General features: G+C 40.8%; 1 long non-coding RNA gene across 1 annotated transcript; it reads left to right on the forward strand.

Moving 5' to 3' along the window:
* LOC137851478 (uncharacterized) lies at positions 1-2,099 on the forward strand. The gene is made up of 3 exons (XR_011093220.1): positions 1-220; positions 1,191-1,285; positions 1,724-2,099. It is a non-coding gene; the product is annotated as an uncharacterized lncRNA (long non-coding RNA).
* The last annotated feature ends 14,745 nt before the right edge of the window (positions 2,100-16,844 follow it).

Here is a 16,844-nt window from a genome sequence, read left to right on the forward strand (position 1 = left end):
TGGGTATTTACAGCAAGCTAAGCAAGGGTTTGAAGAAAAAGGGCAGCAGGGGAACTTGTGCTAGTCTGGGGAACTGCTGGAGTCAGTTCTTTACTAACGAGCAGTTAGTGTCACTTACCCACTGATGAGGGCACATAAAGTACCCCCTGCGGGCTGCTTGCTTGCAAAGGCTTGCCCTTTCCATAGGATGAGACTCAGCAAGATATTTAACCTAAAGCAGGTGAGTAATTGTATGTCTGTATGCTGGGATGAAGGATGGAGGCACATGCTCAAACACTTTTCTGATTCAGAGCTATGGCTACCTTTGAGGCCCTCTTTAAAATTCGACTGTCTATGTTGAGCTGCACAGCTGGTACAAAGTGTCTGTTTTTCAGTACTTTGCATTAGCAGCATTGCTTCTGTCCTGCCACTGAAAAAGTAAGACACAATATACGCTCATCTCTCTTTTGTAAAAAGTCATTTTAGATCCCCGAATGTGCAAACGCCAGCACCTCATTGCCATCAAAAAGCAATTAACATAACTGATGAGTGACAGGAAATCAAAATACAGTCAGATCTAACAGCCTCAGAGTCAGGGATGTAAATTATACAGTCGCACACTTTTCTGTAAGATGACTCAGTTTGTTCTCTTTCCATTGTAATCAAAAGTGAATTACGATCTTGAAAGGTTCTATCTCTCCCAGATAACTGAAAAAGCTAATTAAAAACAAAAGCCACAGATGTAATCATTGCTTAATGCTGTAAGCATAACATGACCTAATGCTATTATGAGTTCTGAACAAATTTCAATTAGAACTCCAGCTGGTAAACAGATAAATGTGATAACGGTATTTTAATATTACATAATCACTTGTTAGTAAAAGTCATTTTTATTTCAGCCATTCATACATATCAAAAATGGTTTTAGATTTAGATGTGTTTTTCAGCACAATTGGAGGACAAAAGATGTTTGAATTAGTAACATTTGAGAAGATCCTCTTCAAGGGTATTTTTTTTTTCTTTAATTAATCAATATTTTTGATACAATCACCATCACCCTGTAGCTTGATAGTGGTTTGCACATTACCAGATTGGAAAAGTAATTCAAACTCATACTTTGTACTCAGTTGCACTGGGAGGAATCAGTGCAGGTAACAATGGCCTTTTGTTGCCCAAAGTACATTTTTATTTCTTGTCTCATTGAGCTTTAGGGAAGATGGGAAGTCATGCCCCATGACAGGGAGTCAGTGGGATTTCTGTCAGAGCTTGAATTCAAAACATGTGGAGAGACTGGGGATGCAGCAGCGTATGTATTGGTATGGGTCTTAGGACAAACACAAGTCCAGAAAGATCCTTGTGATAAATAAGCATTGCTTGTTGTCACAGTGCTGGCACTGTTTTGGAGAGCCAGGACCAGTTGCCTGCTCTGCCAAATTTCCAGCAAAAAGCAAATAAAACTCTTGAATTACTTAAGCTTCAGTTTCCCCCACCCTGCTCCCCCAGAATATACATGGACAGGGGCATGAAATGAGATGAGGGAACCACAGCCAAACTCCTGCCAAGGGGTGAAACCAGCAGCTCTGGAAGGATGCTCTCCGTATCCCACCAGGCTGGCATCATGCTGCTCTGCTGCAGCAGACTCTCTGGCCCAGCATTTGATTTCAAGACAGGTATAGGGGAGCTGGCTGGTAGGATGGTGACAGCTTAGTCAGTTCATCAGCATACAATTCCTCTCTCATGCCAGTTAAAACATGGATAAAATGAATTCCAGTAATGGAGAAGCATACTGGCCTGACAGCACCGAGGGAGGAAATCTGCTCCAACATGAAGAAAGCAAGGGAAGGTGCAATGTGGGGCTCTCCCTGCTGTGCCATTAACCAGCCTTCACCTTGTCCTCGAGGGACCATCTGTAATGGGCAGAGCACTCAGCATCCACTGCCTGGTCTCTGTGCAGAGGGGACTGATCTGCCACTCTGAAGAAGTTGATGTGCCTGATGTGGACACCTACATTTAATTTGACTTCATTTGCATGCAGCAGTTCTCCCGAGTTCAGAGTTATTTGATGGCAGAGACAACAGAAGCTGTCACTACCCTGAAATAAAATTTTTGCTATCCCTCAGTGACATGATTTTTTCCTTTCTCCTTCAATTATCCATTTTAAATATTTATTACATACCCTGTAGGGTTACTTTTACTCTGGAAAGAGCAAGGGTTAAGCTTCTGTTTTTTAAACAAGAGAAAATGTATTGAAATAAATCATTTTTTTTTCAGCAGCAGCAACAATAACACACACACAAAAGAAAGAAATCCAATATAAAAACATACTATTCTTAGTTAAAAGGGCAATCACTCTTGGGACTGAAAGCTCTTCTGACTCTGCCATGGCTTCTCCATTATTTACTCATATCACACTAGCATCGAGAGGTTTGAAATAAAAGATTGCATGTGCTAAGCCCTATAAGAAGCAGTAAGCTCTTGCTCTCTACATAGGGAACAGAACAGTCCTGCAAGCAGGATATCATCCTCTCTATATGAGATGCAAAGGCATAGAGAGCCAAAATGTCTGGGTTACAGAGAAGGTGGCAGATGAAGCCTGTTTTAAGGTCAGGACTGAAATAGTGCTGTCAGACCATTTCTGTAGCTGTGAGTTCATCCTTCCTCCTGGAAGTGTATGTGAACCTCCTAAGATCTAGGTTATCACTCCAATTTCTGTGTGTCAACTTACTCACCTTCTTTTCCTAATATTAGCTACACATGGCAGATATCTGGGCTTCAGCTCTGTTTTGTGGATAACCAGTCAATACAGTCCATAATACCTTGGGCATGACTCATCTGACCTAAATGTGGATATCTACTTTAAAATAAAATGACTGTTGCCTTACGGCTGTATTGACCAGATCCCCAGCCACTGTAACGGGAGCCCAGCCAACAGAGACAACCTAATTTAAAGAGATGAATCACACCCCATTCAAGTCTGTGCACAGTAATGTCTTTGCAAAGGCTGCCCTTGTGTTGTTACACTGGTGTGTATGCCTCGTACGATTTATGAAGTTGGGCAGCTATAGTGCTGTGATCCTGGGTGGTTACAAGGATATGAATGGACCATGATGAAGATAGTTAACAGGAGACACCTACATTTTGCCAGAACCAACACACTGTTTGGCAAATTGGGAAGTCATTCTTTAGGATGCTGCAATCTGAGTCACAGAAATCTTTTCCTTCTGTGTAGTGTAGGGGTATTTTTAATTGTCTGCACCTGAAAATGGGTTTGACTATCTTTGAGCATGCCCTAGCGAAGCAGGCTCTGCAGACAAACAGAAGTAACTCAACATAGCCCAAGGGTGAATAGCAAATGGAGGATATTCATCATGTTGGTCATCTGGCCTGTCTGTGCCAAACTTGTCCAGTTCCAAGGGAAAAGATCCACCTCTGTTGAATGACTCCAGTGTTTTGAAAGCCTGAAGGTAACTGATGCAATGAGTCGTTCATGTTTCCGCAGGTACCTAATGGACAAATGTTTCCGCTCAGGCAAAGAGAAGCAGCCCAAGGGCTGAAACCACAAAAGCTGGATCTGGTCTTTGGTGCTGCCCAGAGCACAGGATGGGCAAGTGCCATCCACAGAGCTCTCAGCCAGCCAGGCAGCTCCAGCACAGCTGTTCCAGCAGTATCCGAACAGCCTCCCACAGATGCTTCCTTCTTCAGTTCAGATTTAATTCTTTTATTTATCATCATTTTACTTCCCTGGTAAAGCCTACTGAGGTTCATTCATGTGAATCATGTCACACATTCCTGGGGGCAGGTCATTTCTCAAGCCCTCTTGTCCACTTTGCTCTCTGCACAATGCTTAGCAAATACATTTCCATATCAGATCTCACATATCAGGTAAATGCCTTCCAGGCCAGGTTGGATGGGGCTTTGGGAAACCTGGTGTAGTGGAAAGTGTCCCTGCCTGTGGCAGGGGAGTTGGACTGGATGATCTTTAACATATTTTCCTTTTTAACCCAAACCATTCTATGATTCTATGAAATAAAACCAACAGTTCCCTACTACAGAAACTCTCCTCACCCAACCCCTACAGTTTTATTTACTGTCACCACCCCAACCAATTGCCTGTTTTCATTTTCTCCTAACCTTGGTTCTTCTTTCATGATCCTTCTCCTCTCAATGACATATTTTCATAGAATACAGCCCTGTTTTAGTTTGCAATTGTCAAAGCCCCTTGCTTTCAACCTCAGAAATGTTAGATGTAGTACCTACAATCAGTTTTTGGAGGTCGTTTCCTGTTATCCATCCCAGACCCTCTCTAATCCCTTCCTTCAGCTCCACTGGCACTGACCTAACCAATATGACAAATAATCTTTTCCCAACCAGATCTCGGAACCAACATTCTACATTCAGCTGTCTTTGACAGCATGGGCCATATTCATTTGACTATTCTCTCACACTTTTCTCCTCATCTGTAACTCTTTCTTTATATTTCTCGCTTTTTCCACAAAGTGGTAATTCCATTCTATAAATGAACTATTTGTGTCTCTCCTCATGCCCTATTCATTTATCATAGTTACAGCAGCAAATCTATTTTAATAGAATAAAATATGTAGAATATATATGAATATAATATATATTCTGCAGCTGCTGTATTTGACCTCACATTGCTGTGTCTTGAACATAGTCTAAAATTTGTGTTTTCTTTTATGTGTTTCTCAGAACATTTTTGATGCTTCATAAACCCCCAAGTACCTGTGTAACCACCACTCAAGTGACCGTAAATCACAGATAGAAAAACTGAATGCTCCTTTATTCAATGAAGCCTTCTTAGAAGAGATTAGTTACGTTTGTTCAGTAACTATCTATTTATTTATTTCATATCTTCTGCAAATCCCAATTTCACTGATTGTCCTTTCAGCGTTGTATCTTTGCCAGGGCATTCACACAGCCCAAAACACTCTAATTGACATTGCTGAAAAGTTGGCATTTTAGCAGCCAGAAATCCTTCCTCCAATTTATCCTTCTGATATTTCAATACTTTGGCAAATGGCATGGATATATTAGTATTCCTGTTGTTAAATTCATATGACACCAACAGACACATGCAGAATGTGGGAGTAGGCAATTATTACCATTTCCATTTTATCCTAGAGGAAAAAAGGGCAGTATTCATGGAGCCTAGCTCTGGGTATCTCTGTTGGGTTACTCTCCACGAGCTCTCCGTGTAGTCGTTGGTAGAGACAACCTCCTTTAAAAGGCGACATTAGAAAAGCCTACGGAGAAGAGCCTGGTGAGATGAGTCAGATAATTCAGAAGGCTAAATTAGACACCTCAAATGAGTCAGTGGTAGCAATCTTAATGGCTTCAGAGGATGCATATTCCAGCAATTAGCCACAATGTGTAACTGTAGCTCTATATAATTAGCTAGACAAATTGCAGCAATATACAATAGGTTGCTATGTCTTAAATAAGCAATGAATAAATAGTGTGACTGTAGCTCAAGGTTATTCTTATCTTCATTTACCTCACTACAAGAAGCCTGCAGTGTTTTGATTTCCAAAGGGAGAAGAAGTTTGTCTTTGTTTAGTCTATTACAACCGAATGATGATTCTTTGAGTCTAGCTCAGTATCTAGCTTAGGCAACTCTTATCTGGCTGCTGTATTCCTTGATTCTTTAGTCTCATTTTGTGCCTTGGCATTTCTGATTTTCTCTCTACGCCTTTTTTCTAGTCTTTTCCAGAATCACACAATTATATAATTCAAAGGGACCACCAGAGGCCAAGCCAGGGTGAAGTCAATGTTAGATGAGGTCCCTCAGGGCCGTTGTGGTATCTTGCTTTGAATATCTCAAGGACGGAGATTGCACGGCCTCTCTGGGCCTCTTTTTTAACGTATGACCACCTTCACTGTGAATAATTTTTCCCTTAAAGCTAATTGATATTTCTAATTTTCATTCGCTGTAACTTGGGTATGTTACATCTTAGTCTGATTTCATCTCTTCTTTAATATTTATTTAGGTAGTTGAAAATAGGTTCCTGTTTCCCCTTAGACTTCTCTTCTTACAGTTAAACAAGCTCAGCTTCCTGAGCCTGTCCTTGTATGTCATCTGCTTCAGTCACTAACCATCTCAGTGGATCTCTGATGGACTTTAGCTTGGTACTGGGCAGCCCAAAACTGAACACAGTACTTCAGACACGCACTCTTCACAGATGCCAAATGGAGGGGAAAATCAATTCCCTCAAACTGTCAGCTGTGTTCTTGCTAATGCAGTCCATTATGAAGTTGACATTTGTCACTGTAACATTGTGTTGCAGACTTTTGTTCAACTTATTGTCCAGCAGCATCCCAGTTCCTTTTCAGCAGAGGTGCTTCCTAGTCTGACCTCAGCCTCTACTGTTGTATGAAATTATTCCAGCCCATGTGCAAGACTTTGAACTATTTCTTTTTTTTCTTTCCTTCCCAGGAACAATTTCTAAGCCTTGGTTTCAAGGTTAGATTGTATATCTAAAATACACAGGTTCTGAGACTGCAGGTCAGATCCATCACTAATGACTGTTGGCATGGTTCTACTGAAGCTAATGGAACCGACAATATTTATATAGCAGAAGATCTTGATCTTGCTTTCTTTTTAATCCTGACTATCATTTCTTTGAATATCATCCTTAATGGTAAGCATCCAATCTTCATTTGTATTCTTACTCTGCTTTTAGCTTCAGTATTAACTTGCAGTAATGATTTAGTTTTGCTTCTTTTTAATCTAAGTGAGAGGCTTGATTCATCTTGCTTCATCCTTTCACAGGATCCCTCTGCATGTTGTAAATACACTGATAAATGTGTTAATTGAAATGACTGTCAGATGTACTGAAAATGAGTCATTCCAGGAGTTCTACCTTGAAAGTGTATTCATAAGGAAGTCTCAAGTATGAATCTCTGCAAGTTAGACTATTATTATACTGAGTAGAAACAACAATGAATAACGTACAACAAAGCACGCAAACACATATGCACACTTGTGTATAAATGTACACACCAATGCAAACTCGCATGAGATGTATTGTAGGTAGATTCATTATAACAGTGGACAGAGTGGGCAGTTTTGTCCATCAACTGAGCTCTAATCAATCTGCCTAATGCCTTTCACAATATCATTTCATTAGAAGCACAGAATAATCATTCACTCATCTGCTCTTCAGCTGCTGGGTTTGATTTGTGTTCTTTTATTGTGGGAACTAATGGGTATCCCATAAGATCTGATCTTTTTGAATGTTTTCTATTTATTGCTTATGTGGAAGAATATGTATTGCCTTTAGTTTATAGGCATTAAAGGGTGAAAATCAGTGGGTGATTTATACAGACTATGGCATGTAAAACAATTAAGTTCTTGTTGGGTTGAAAATTATCTCAGTTAGAATATTCACTGAGTTATCAAAAATCTTCCTTCATGAAGCACATCAATTGACATCCTACAGAAGCCATTAGGCATTTTTTTAATTACTCTTCAGGCTGTATTCCACCTCAGTTCTCAATGAGCTTAAAGTTAATTTGAATGAAGAAGGGATTTGCACAAAAATATGCCTTCCACTTTCAACAGTCTGTGTCCACCTAGAGAAAATAGAGTAGAATGCAAAGGGAGATGTAAGCACAGGTGGTGAGTACTCCCACCAGTACAGAGGAAAGGATAAAAAGAACAGAATAATGGAAAAAACAGCTCCCAGTAAAGAACAAGGAAACCCTTTGGCCACACATTCCATTCCCATCCTTTAGTCAAATATTTGTTTCACCTAAAACTTCTGGATTTTCATTCTAGAATCTTGCCCACCTTAATAATGATGATTACATTTTCCTCTAATTTATAAGCTACATTTATTCACTTTCAGTTTGTATTTATTTGTTTTCATGTCATTAATTGGTTTTATGACAAAGCACTACAGTTGCCTTGCTGAGAAATCACGGTAGAGTCATGTACCATGGCACAATGCTGGGTTTTGGGACCTATTTCTAGTGCTGGTTTGTGTATTTTGTGTAACAACTTTTTCTTGGGCAAAAAAACACATGTTGTTTCTGAAGCTGGCACTATTGTTCATTGAACGGTGGTTGCTCTTCAGAAAGAGAAGTGAGGAATGCTCCCCATCCCCAGCATTATTGCAGGGTGGTTTCATCATTTCTGGAAGACATAACAGCATCATTTACACCATCTTTTTGCGGAAAAGTGCCTAGGACTTGTGCTGCCAGTCAGTTGCAAGATGCTTGCTTCCTCCTGTGCTCTCAGCTCTACTCAGTGCGACTTTCACTGTCCTGGTGGATTTCAAAGGATTTTGATGGCTCTCTCTCCACCTCTGAGTTGCAATTGAGCAACTTAGTTCTCCAAAATGAAGTAGCAATGTCACTTGGTAACTGACAAGGGCCAGGAGCAGTCCTAGTGCTCAGCCTTAACATGGGCCTCAGACCATCTTTTAAATATTTTATATTCCTTGACGGTGTTTTCTGTCTGGCACACTTAGTAGGGACACAGAGACTTTCTTCTCCAGTACTTTCTTCTTCTCTAGTAAATCAGGTTCCCTTTAATGTTAGGAGTCCTTCCCTGTGCTCATTCCAGTTTGAATCTACTACAGTCTCTCCTGCCACTTAAATTTCAGGAAAAAAATATGCTTGTAAGAGCAGGTCACCCAAGTCATTTTAGATTATACAACTAGATGATAACCAGATGATTATAAAGGGTTTCACTAACCTTGGCAGTGTTGAGCACCTCATGAGTTATTTGTCTGCTATGCTACTCACAAAAATACTTAAAACTGAGTTTCAGACTTTTGCTATTTACAGCACCCAGTTTTTCTTGCCTCAGCCATTTTTCATGGATAGTGAGGGAATTCTCTTCCTCCCACCCCTTTCCAGGATTTTTGCAGTACTGAAACAAATTGACATTTCATTTTGTGCTTACAGAATTTTCTTGTTTTGTAAAGGTCCTTGGTGATGCTCAGCAACTGATGTCCAAAGCATTACTCAGTCACTTGCAACCTTGGTGTGAGGATGTATAACATTATGTTGTTCTCTACCCCATTTCAAGGTCATCTGCTGGTTGTAAAATGTGTAGATGTGAAATGATGATACACATAAGATAAACGATTAAAACTCTGTACCAAATGAATTTATATAAACCTAACTAAAACCTTAATTTCAACCTCATAAATGTTTTTAATTTGGTACATAACATCCTAGGGCAAGACAAACAGCAATAACCCTGGTTATCAAACTCCTACCTTACAAGCTTTTGATTATCAAACTGATACCAGATGGTTAGCAGTTCTTTGGGCTTTGGTCTTTGGTCTGGGCTCCTCTTATCTTTCAGTCAGTCTGCTGAATTATAAAGAACAATGGAAAGATAATAAGTAGCACTCCGGCATTTATCAAATGATTTAGATTAGCCTGCAGACAGACCAGCTGATATGATATAATTTTGTCTCAGGAAAAAAATCAAGGGCATAAGGCCTGCAAATTAATATTGTCTGCTGTGAGCAATGGTAGCCTTTAAGAATTTTGTTTCAAACTACGTCAATGTTTAAATTTTGCCTAAGATGAAATTTTGAAATCAATGCAGCTCCAGATAACCTTTAACCTGGAAACTATCAAGCTATTTTTTGCACTTACTCAAAAGTTCATAGAAAAATGTTTTTTCTTAGTGGTAGGATTTTGGTGCAGCTCCTAGTAAAATGAAACAGAAAAAGTAATGAGAGACGTTTCTATGTTTATTTATTTATTTATTTATTTACTTAGTTTCAGACTGCAACATTTATTCTTTTGTAGGCTTTGTTGATAAAATACTGCTGAATTTTTCAGAGCTCTACTCTCAGTACTGAGTCCAGAGGCTTCAAATAAATCAACACATGGGCTTTTAAAATCTAGCTAAAAGGATTACAGTGGGAGCTATTACAGTATTGGGCACTTTCAAACATCTGACCCCTACACAGGGGCTTAAAGACAGTTGAGCTCTTCTGAAAAATTTGTTCACACCTGAGGACTCTTGGAGGTCTGACTTCTATACTTTTCAGTAGCTTCTTATTCTTTATCCAAAGACAGGATCCTGTTACTGAAGCTTAGACCTGTAAACTCCTGAGAATCGATGTGAGAGAGGCTAAAACATGTTAAGTGATTGCTTGCCAGGAGGCTAAATGCAGGAATGATTTATAAAATGCAATTCTTGTACAAAATCTACGCTGCTGCTCAATTCCCTTGCTGGAGGAATAGCAAGGGTTATGTGGAACAGATTGAAATCTGGCAGGAAAGGAAAGGATTATGGCATGCAGTGAACGACAGCAGGGAGACAGCCATGTCAAAAGTTCACATGCAATATGTGATATCAATAATTTACAAGGCACTTCCATTCTATTTTCTTTATCAACAAAGCAGACTACAAGCCTTTTGGAGGGGTTGCCTACTTCACTGTTTTTGCTACACCACAAAAGGATGAAATAAACTTACATGTGACAGGATATTATTTCATGTATATGTTTCTTTTCCATGTCTCCAGTGCCATGCAGCAGGATATATTAGTTGTTTTCAGCAGCAGCAGCACGTATAATTCCCTGTCAGCAGCATCTCCATGATTCTGTCATTATTGCTGTGATCTCTTAACATTTTTTTCTTTGCTCTTCTGTCCATCCTTATGCATTAAGTGGTAGGAGAGTAAACACCTCTGAATACTTGTGTTTACCTCTGCCTGTGTCAGAGACTGCTGTGGGGGATCCTTAGGAATGTAAAGAAATTGCATTAAGAGCCAAAGGCACTGGAGAAAGAGCCCAGTTTGATAAGTCTAGAGGCACTTTTCTATGAAAGGGCCTGGCATGCCAGTTTGCACTGTTTGAATCCCTATGGCACAGAGGTATGAAAAAGAATAGATTATGTTTCCTATCTTTCCTTCTGAGCACAGAACTTGTATGGGGCACAAGATGAGATATTGATGGTCTAAGGGCAAGGCTCTCCCAAGACAGCCTCTTTGAAAACCTTATCAGTGCTCCTGCTAGATGGAATAACTGAAGAGCAGAAATTAGCATCTAGATATGAACCGGGAGGCTAAGGCAGTAAATCACCAACTTGACCAGTTGTAACATGTTTAGTTACATTCAGTTTGAAATAGAAATGGGAAGGATAGTCTGATCCATTCTGACCTGAATAGACTGCCAAAGTCTGGGCTGCTATAGGCACTTTGAATTAGGAGGAGGAATTGGGAGTGGGGATGTTTAATCTATTTACAGTGTATTTACAGGAAGATACTAGGCCTGTTTTCTCTGAGCATAGGAGCAATCAGACAGTTCCCCATCCCAGTTCAGCACCCAAAGTCCAGTTGTATATTTTGGTACTCTCTCTACGCTAGACAGGCTGTTCGAGGTTTTCCTTATTATATTCTTGTGCTATGCTCCCCTACATGCTCTTGCATAAAGAAACACACACCCACACACCTCTCCCATAGTAATAGTCACCGAAACCTGCCTGCTCAGAGCACTGAAACTTTGTGTTGGGTGGATATGTGTGCTTGACTCTCCTACTGTCATATCTGAAATGAAGGATAGTCATAACATAATATCTGTCAGGCTCTAAAAGGTTCAACCTGACCTAAAATGATTTAACCTGCAAACCTTCTCAAGAAGCAAGTAGACAGGAAGGAAAACCTCCTCCTGCTCTCTTTTTTCTTCCCTTGCAGGTGCAGCTGTCCTGCTTTGATGAGTTATCACCCTGCTGCATTTACAGCCTGAGGGGCTGACCCTTGGGTAGTCCCAGAAAAGGGACCACCTCTATGAAAAGCTGATGAGTGGGATTACATGTGCACTCATTCAGGTATCAGAGGACTTGGGATTAGTTCACAGAGCTGTTCCAAAATCTTTTTGTCATTCTTCATAGTCATGTCTGGTGTGGTTCTTCAAAGGCTCTTCAAAGGTAGAGGTAGTTGGCTGCGTATCTCTAAGGCTCAGGATCTCCATCCACTTCTCGGTGGATTCTAAGGGGTGATAATATTTTCTTCAGAGCCCCTACAAGACCCAGTGGAAATAAAACTGTGAGACATGAAAAGACTGCAAGAGGATCTCTATAAATAGGAAGCAGTGTTCAGTGAGAGTGGGCAGTGTGGAGGAGGGGATTAAGTAACAAACACAAATTTCCTTGGAAAATGATATTCTGCCATACATCCAGCCATATTACAGCATCTCTGATCTTGCCTTCTTCTGGCACACATATCCTATCATTATCTGAACACTTGTTTCCTATCAAAAGCTGACCTTGGAAGAGTAAAAAGAAAGAGAAAAGTAGTATAGAAAAAAAAAAAATCTGAGGTTTCTGGCCAGCAGGAAAAAAAACCCTACACATATAATGATCCTTTCCAGTCTTGATAATACAATCTGTAAAGTGATATAGCCTGGCATTGCTTTGCTGCTGCCATGGAACTACTGCAGCTTAGACCACCTGGGGCCTGGCCTTTTGCTCCCAGCATCTGCTGGTGTGACACAGCCTGACAGGGAGGACGAAAAGAGCATTCAGGCAAACATTCAGCACCTTGCCCCGTTCTCACTGGCACTGAGGTCCTGCCAAATTCATGAGGAGTTTTAGGAAAGTCAGGAGGAGTGGGGTCCTTGGGGTCCCTAGCCCTATTTAAGACACAGAGCCTTGATTTCCAGCTATGCTGATTTCATAGTAAATCTGCAGTAACTGTGTGTAACTGAGACCTGGCCTTCCAGATCCCTTTTTCTGAAGTCAAGCAACATCATTTTTTATTTATTTTTTTTTTTTCAGTAATTCATTGTTTGTAAGGAGTCACAGGAACATAGGGACCAGCAGAACAGGTCGGCCCCAGGTGCAAGAAGTCCACAGGCCCATGTCGAACTGTGGCCCCAAACAGATGCATAGGGAGCAAGGTACGACAAAGAAAATAAGAGCTCTTCTATTCCAGGACACCCTCACAACTCCCATGTCACTTACATACTGTTTTGGCATTACTTATTCCTGTTTGCTTACCTCTTTGGGAAATTTCCAACAACAACAACAACAATATATATATTTTTGGTGACTATCAAGAGGCTTACAAACTAGACAAACCTGACAGATTTTTCCTCTCTGCTTATGGTCTTAAAACTCCCTGTGGTATTTGCCACTTCACCATCACTGGATTTGTAACTTTTTCTTAAGCAGCATTAATAATTGTTTCACCGGTCTGAGAGATCTGTATCTGGGTGGCTGCATTTCACATGGAGAAAACTGACCTGCATTGTGCCAGAGTAAGGATGAATTCCTCTGCCTGAGACTAATTATATTACCTAGTGCATAGCACAAGCTAACCCTGTTAGACTAAACCTTGAACTATTCATAGCCATGGATAACTAGGGTCCCTAGCTATTGCAGGTCTCCTGACCTGAGGAGGTCATTAATTAATTTCTATATTTCTGCTTGTGTATAAATATGCATTAAATCCAGTCATTCTGAAATGAAAACCCACTGTCTTTCACCAGCATATATTTGCACTTACTTAATGCTGGATAGAAAGTTATAAAGTACAGAGACCTTTTAAGCATACAGATTTACTGCAGATTAGGTTTAAACCTTTAAAGTTTGTCTAGGGTTGAATTTTCCTCCTCCATTTACTTAATTTCTTAATAGTTTTACCACATATCATTGTAGGCAGTGCTGATATGAGTGTTTTACGTACAGGAAGTCCATGTTATTTTATGAAAACTAGCTTGCTGGAAACAATAGCTACTATTCTTCAGCTTGGACTGCCCCTAACATTTATCTCCTGGCTACTATGCAAATATCTCATGTCCTAATTTCCACACTCATTCATTTAACGCATAAGCTCATTAAGTTTAGGTGTTTATTTAAAGGTGCTTCAAATATCTCAGAGCAAGTTGCTCAAAAGCTGTGCAAAAGTGCTGAGAACTTTGCTTCTGTGGCTAATTCTACTTTTTGCTGCAGACATTGTTTGCAATACACAGCATTTTTATTTATTTATTTATTTATTCTTAGTCTGTTCATACAGGACTCCACAGCTGGGCATGAAGCCAGATTTTGATCCCAGTCCTGTTACTGGTTTCAACTGAATAATTTCAGATTTCGACTGGTTTGCTGGCAAGCTGAGCCTGTCCTCCCCCTCTTGTGTCAGCTCAAGTCTCAGCTGCAGTGGCGGGGGGGAGGGGGGAGGAAACAGGAGGAAGCAATAATCCTTGTTTGCTTTTGATACCTGACTTGTTACCTCACTGTGTCAAAAAAGCTAAAATCAAGGGGAGTGGCACACCCCCCTCAGTATTTCCAGTCACTGCTGGGTACAAAGGTGTGCTGCAATTTCATTTCACAGCGTCGGAGTTTTTGCAGGCTGCTGGAGTGCATCCCTCACAAATTTCTCTCAGGCTCAAAGTGCACACGTGGGGCTGTGTAAGGTCTGCAGTGCACAAGTCTTGGTATGAACCCCAAGGGCTGACCCCCATAACTTGCATGAAGATGGCAGTGGTTTGCTTTGCAGACTGCTTTTCTGGCCAAACCCTGCCTTCATCTACATTCTTGCAACCCTAATGAGGTCTCATAAATGTGACCAAAGGCAAAAACTTGGTCTCGTGCCTGCACGAGAGTTTTGAGCAAATCATAATCAGTATCTCAGGAAACCCAACTGTAATGCTCCGGTTGGATCTGCTCAGTGTTTTGGGCAGGACCTTGCTATCCGTGCAAGGGGATTTGTTTGGCATAACATTGGGCTGTAGGTTTGCCTGGTGCATGGCTGACAGCTCTTCTAACAAAGACTGAGCTAGGAAAAGAAAAAAAAGAAAGAAAGAAAGAGAGAGAGAGAGAGAGAGAGAAAGAAAAGAAAAAAAAAAAAACTGTTCACACATTCTTCTGCCTTTTCTTCCTCCTGTCTCCTCCTTCTGCTGGAAATACCTAAACACAGGAGTCACTACGAGGGCAGCAACCCCTTTGCGCTGCAGGGCTGTGCACTCGGGTGTATCCAACCATTTGTCTGAGCTGCTGAAATCATAACAGGGGCAGGAATGTGGGGGGAGGAAACCAGCCCAAGGGTCTTCCAAAAACCCTCCTCTGGTCACTACTGATGGGCAAACCAGTCATTTTGCGTATCCTGCATTCCCTTAATGGGTCAAACAGTGAGGAAACTTTAGCTGGAGGCCCCAGAACAAAATCAGTTGTTGGCTCCTTCCCAGTTTTTATCTTTCAGGAATGCCAAAGGTCTTGTGCAGAGATTTCTTTTAATCAGTCTAAGCCCAGAAAGCCTGAGTTCTGTGAGGAAACTTGGCTCCTGACAAAAAAATTTATTCTCCACCTTCACCTTGCAAATGTCTGCAAGTGATGTCTGTACCATAGCCCAAATGGAGTCAGTCTGCGATTTCCTACAGACGATATGCTTTAAGATTTCCAAAATCAAAATGGCAGATAAATGAGAACTATCTTGTGTGTTGTTTTTTTTTTTTCAAGGGTTTGTAACAATCATAAACCATATTAGTAATCGGATTTTTTGTTTTCTCTGTGCTTTCTAAACAATCTTGAAGAATTCAATTATATTTGTCATTTCTTGCCCCACTGCAGTGGGGTTTTATGGGCCTGGAGCATCAGGTGATGGTGCCAATGGCAGTGCTGCATCCCTCCTGGATACCTCCACATCTCAGATGTCTGCTTGAGAAGTGACTCTCTTCAACCCAGGTTCATACTGACAAAAAGGGAAATGGAAACCTCCTTTCAAGCCCTATGAGCTAGTTTGTAAGGTGCAGCTTTTTGGGGAACTGAGCAGCACCACAGCTTAACTGGAGCTTATTCAGCACTTGTGGTCTCTAAGTCTAAATTCAGAGATTTTTTGCCATTCAGTTTCCATTGCTCAGCATGAAGCAACACCACCCCCTCAGTGCCGTTGGCAGCTCTAGGTGTACAGCCCTGCCCCCAGAATTATCTCCCTAAATGTTAAATACAGCAAAGATAGCAGCAGCCCAGAAAAAGTGATAGCCCATTATCAGTGATGCCAGAAGACACTGAAGGGAGCACACAATGCAGCATCATTTGGTTTACAACAGCCTTTCTGGAAATGCAATAATCTGTCGTGGAGTCACTGTCTCTCTTGAGTGGCTCGGCATAAAGAGAGGTTAAGGCAGCATGGTTGGGTAATTGGCTGGTGTCACATCAGTGGGAGCTTAGAAAGCTGGGAGAAGAAAACGGAATCAGACCCAAACAGGCAGCAAGTAAACTCCTCTAAAGAATGTATGGAATAAACATTTACCATACTCGCAAGACTAATGGACCTAATAAAGATTAATTATTATGTCTTACTTTAGAAATTTTCCCTGCCAAATGTCCCTTTTTATTTTTTTTTCTTACAAATTCCTTACTGATATACCCATAAAGCCGAGGCAGCCAGGTGTCCAAGCCAAAAGGCTTTTTCTAACGCAAAAATCCCCCACACAACCAAATAAATACATTTAAAAAAAAAAAAAAAAAAAGAAAGAAAATAAAAAGATTGTGTATTTAAGCTCTGAACATCTCTTTTCTGATTGATTTTGAGCCTCACTAAACACGTTCATGTGAAGGAAAACAAACACCAGTCTCTGTTAGTTTAACCCATCACAGGGAATCACCTGAACTGGTTCTCCCTGCATTCCCTTGACACGAAACTGGGCCTGTCCTGACAGGGTCTCCAAGCACCTTGGAGGTGTCAGTGCTCAGCAGTCCTGTCCTTGTTCAGTATAGATACCAAAGTACATGCATTTGCACGTATTAGTTCAGACTGAACAATACAGAGAGGCTAAGGAGTGCTTAATAAAGAGCCTTTCCTGAGCAACAGCTATTAGAAGAGTTTTAAGGAACTCATAAATTCCTGATTTCCAGCACTATGATTAGCTCTCACCTCT

Source organism: Anas acuta, chromosome 2 (assembly GCF_963932015.1).
Source record: "Anas acuta chromosome 2, bAnaAcu1.1, whole genome shotgun sequence".
Lineage (NCBI taxonomy): Eukaryota > Metazoa > Chordata > Aves > Anseriformes > Anatidae > Anas > Anas acuta.